Source organism: Nicotiana sylvestris, chromosome 8 (genome assembly GCF_000393655.2).
Source record: "Nicotiana sylvestris chromosome 8, ASM39365v2, whole genome shotgun sequence".
Taxonomy (NCBI): Eukaryota; Viridiplantae; Streptophyta; class Magnoliopsida; order Solanales; family Solanaceae; genus Nicotiana; species Nicotiana sylvestris.
This window is the reverse complement of record NC_091064.1, coordinates 134042330-134046608: the sequence shown is the minus strand read 5'-3', so window position 1 is coordinate 134046608 and position 4279 is coordinate 134042330. Positions and strand designations below refer to the sequence as shown.

General features: G+C 34.3%; 1 long non-coding RNA gene across 1 annotated transcript; it reads left to right on the top strand.

Moving 5' to 3' along the window:
- Window positions 1–1200: 1200 nt before the first annotated feature.
- LOC104239212 (uncharacterized) lies at window positions 1201–3238 on the top strand. Its single transcript, XR_714065.2, has 3 exons — window positions 1201–1558; window positions 1785–1918; window positions 2935–3238. It is a non-coding gene; the product is annotated as an uncharacterized lncRNA (long non-coding RNA).
- The last annotated feature ends 1041 nt before the right edge of the window (window positions 3239–4279 follow it).

The following is a 4279-nucleotide window of genomic DNA, read 5'->3' as shown; positions in this document are numbered from 1 at the left end:
CCAAAATAAAGAAAAAGAAGAAAAAGAAAAAAAAAGTGAACTCAAAGTGCTGAAGTGGAGAAGGACGCGGACTGCTCAAGATGTGATTGAAGTCACAAGCTTCACATGTCCAGCCTTGATCCAAAGCTGAAGAAAGAACCAGCACCTACGGCTAACGAGCATCAAGATTCAGATCGGAGTCTGCAGCAAGACCTAGCTAAGACTCAAGATCAAGCTTCAAAAAATTTATAGATAGGAATCTTGTAACTCGTAGTTGATAGGTTTAGCTAGATTAGCTTCTTATTTTTTTCATTTTGGTGTAACAAGGAGCTCAGCCAGCAGAAACAACAGCAACAACAGTGAAATCACTGCCCCCCGTTAGTCCCAGCTACCAAAACTTTCAGAACTACACTAACCTGATTCCTTTATAGTCAAGGATATGTAGGTGACCTCTGAAACAAGGTTCGGTCAGACTCCTTCAAAAAATGCTTCTCTTGGAGTTTCAAATGGGCAAAAATCCCTCGTAATTGCTCATTTTATCTTTGCTCGAAAACCCTTAGTGTCTCCGAGCAAAGAGGGGCAGCTGTGAGCACGTGATTTTTGCCATACATGAAATACTCCTACAAAATCTAAGAAAATAGATTTTTTTTAATTATTTGCCATTTTAGGAATTACTAATGGTTTACATTTTTCTTGCTTGTTTAATTTTTATTTAAATCATGAAAAAAAGAAAAATAATAATAAATACCAATATATATATATCATGCATTGCATTTAGGATTTGTTTTTACATTTTTAAAATTATTTTGAAAATCACCAAAAAAATAGCTTATTTTTACATTTTTTGTCTTTTAATCTTTTGTTTTTTGATTTTTTACATTTAATGTAGAATTAAGCGTTGTTTATAATTTTTATAATTATCTAAGTAGTTTAATTTCATATTTTTAGATAATTTAGGACTTTTAATTTTAGGATCTTTAATTAAAAAAAAAGAAGAAAAAAGAAAGAAAAGAATAAAAGAGGTTAATTAAAGGCAAGGGTTTTTATTTGGTTTTGGGCCAATTTAAGCACCCCAATTCGGCCGATGGCTTCCACACCTCAAAACCAATTAACCACCAGCCCAAATATTTCCCTCTAGAGCCCCAGCCCAAAGAAAATCGGACCTGACCCACCAAAATAACCCGCCCATTTGCCCTTAATATAAACCCCCTTTATAATTTTTTCTCCCATTTGAACCTTAAACCTAAGAAGTCAAAGATGCGATGCCCCTTTCTACTGTTCATCTTCCCCAACTCTCAACTCGCCCTCAACTCACCATTAATTCACCCGAGTTCATTCAAAATGGTCCCCCTCCACGTCATTTGATTCCTAATGGTTTTTTGTCAGTGGGGAGTACGAATTTTCTCTCCCAAATAGCACGATTTCGGATTCAAAAGGACAATTGTTGGACCAATGGGAGCCGTGTATAGATGTAAATCGATCCACGCCTTCCATTTGTCCCAAAAATTATTCAAAAATTTGAAGATTTCAGATATTTTGAGCAGAAGATTCGAGAATTTTCGAGGGTTATATATAGGAGGTAAGTCTTCTTTTTCAAAGTTGGAGGAAAATATAAAGAAAATAAAAGGAAAAAATCAGAGAGAAAAGATCGAAAGAAAACATCTTCAGTAGCTGGGTCAAAATTTTCTAAGGAAAAACTCACTGGTTCGAGTTCTTTAGGTTCTGTTTTCTCAAGAAAACTCGATTTTAAAATTTCAAGTTGTGGTCGACTTTGTTTTGGAGCTCAAATTTCTGCAGTGTTTCAGTTAAGCTGTTTCTGGGTCTGTCGCTGCATATCCTGGGTTGCATTGCTGCTTTTGAGGTGTTGATTTCACTCTGTTGTGGTGCTGCTGTTAAGAAGCTTTATTTGGTCATTTGTTGGTTAGTATACTGATATTAGGTATGTGGAACTTACTCTACAACTATCTTTTTCTTTTTTTGAAATGACAAGTTGAATTCTTAATGCCATGACTCTACCTACTTTCACACATTTCTGATGTCAAATGCTGGATTTTTTATCTTTTCCTTTTTCTATACTTTTGGGTTGACGTACCTGATTGTATTTGTTTATTTAAGTTGAGCACCATTAAGCTTTTGCTATAGTAGAATTGATTGCTGGAATTTTGAGCTAAAAATGGTGAGGTTCTGGAGGGTTGTTTGATTTCTTTTTAGATGGATAATGTTGCTAGAGTTTTAGAGGTGATTCATGGTCTGAGAGGGGATTTGTTTTAAAGAGTTTTTTTATGTTGGATTTATAGGGATTCCATGTCTGTTTTAGAGGTATTTTAATGGAGATTTTATGGTAGTATCATGGCAAAAAGCTGTTGCATTTTGGTTTATTTACTGCTGAAAATCTTTGCAAGGTCTGTTTGTGGTCAACTTTTCACAATTTCAATTCAAGTTGCATATTAATCAACGTGAGTCATTGGAGTTGTTCAAATCTTAGTCTTTTGTTATCCCTTTACTTGTTATTCCTTTACTTTGATTGTTCTTTTATATGTATAAATAAAACCTCAATTTCATGAATATACCTATATTTTGAACCAAAAAGAAGCAACCTGGTTTGAGATGAACAACTTTCTTTGGGTCAGTTCCTTTTAAAATAACTTGTTAGAAAGGAGGCAGATTTGGCCACTATTAGATAAATCTGTAACAAAGGACTTTCATTCTTCTCTTTATGGATTAGTGGCTATTTCGTTACCTAATATGATGTTCTGTTTTCTCTACATGAATGACCGCACGTAAAAATGTCAATTTGTATAGCTATTAAATTTCAACAATTTATGTTTGCTCCTCTGTATTGCCGGTAACTAGATTTGAATGAGTTCATGTGTTGTTTTAATAATATTTTGTCGTCTCCTTTATGAGTCGTTTTTGTGGAATGTAAAATGATAAACTTCAGATTTTTTTTTACAGATTTCTTTAGTATTGATGATTCACATGGACGAGAAAGCAAGTGAACTATCCCATGTGATTGGATTGGTTAATAAGGGTGAAGATAATTTATTAGGACATTCTCTTAAAGGTTGAAGCGCACACATTTGTTTCATATGACAAGGTGGCTAATATCTTGATGTTTGAATTACTGGATCAGCGTTGTGGCAGTAAGTGTGCCTGTTAACCATCGATTCTCCCAAAACGATCTATGTATTGAATTTTAGCAATATATTAAGTTGAAACATCTGAATAAATTCAAGGTATAGATTATGCTTTAATGATAATGATAGCCAAACTACAACCTTCTTTGACAATAATTATGTATCCATACTTCCATGACCCTGACAAATATTGCTTTTTTTTTAATAAACAAAATTGAATATTCGTAGTTTGCTTTAGGCCCGATTTAGATTAGTATTGCGATTAGGTGTACGTTCGCGTAACTTAATTGCAAATTAAATTCTTAAAAGACTCGAGGTATGCGTTCGCGCAACTTCAACCAAATTTTCTTAGTAAAATAAACAAAGCATTATTAATTGTAGATACGTTCGCGTGACACGATTTTTGACGCGCCAAAAAGAAAAGAGTATACGTACGCGTAACTCCATTCTTTAATTACGAAAAAATCAAGTGATAAAAAGCGGTTAAAAGGTAAATGCACATAGGTCTTAAAAAATGTGTAGTTGAACAATTAAGCCAAGCATAAATTGCTAAGCGACCGTGCTAGAATCCCGGAACCCGAAAATGCCTAACACCTTCTCCCGGGTTAACAGAATTCCTTATCTAATTTTTGGTTCGCAGACTTCAAAAGGAAAGTCGAAATTTCCTCGATTTGGGATTTAAAATAAACCGATGACTTGAGACACCAATTAAGTTATCCCAAGTGGCGATTCTGAAATCAAATAAATAATCCCCTTTTGAATAATGTCACTTAAATTGGAAAAACTCTCTTATATCCCTTTGGGGGGGGGGGGTAAAAAGGAGGTGTGACAAGTACACTACAACAGCACACAGTAAGTATCATGTCAAAACTCGATAGAGTAGTGACGAGGCCAGGTCGAGACATCTAACGAAAAATTAAGGCAATGGAAAGACAATAAAGCAATTTATCAATACAAGGCTAACAACAAAATTAAAGCAACAAATGAAAACAAGAAATTACATGTAGTAAAGACAACAAGTAACCAATTACAACCAAAATATACGAATGGAAGGAAATAAGGAAACAAGAACAACAACCATTCAAATCAACAAGCCTTCGAACGTAGAATGTACAACAACAATCAAACAAAAGCACCACACCTTATATTCACATTTCACAAGT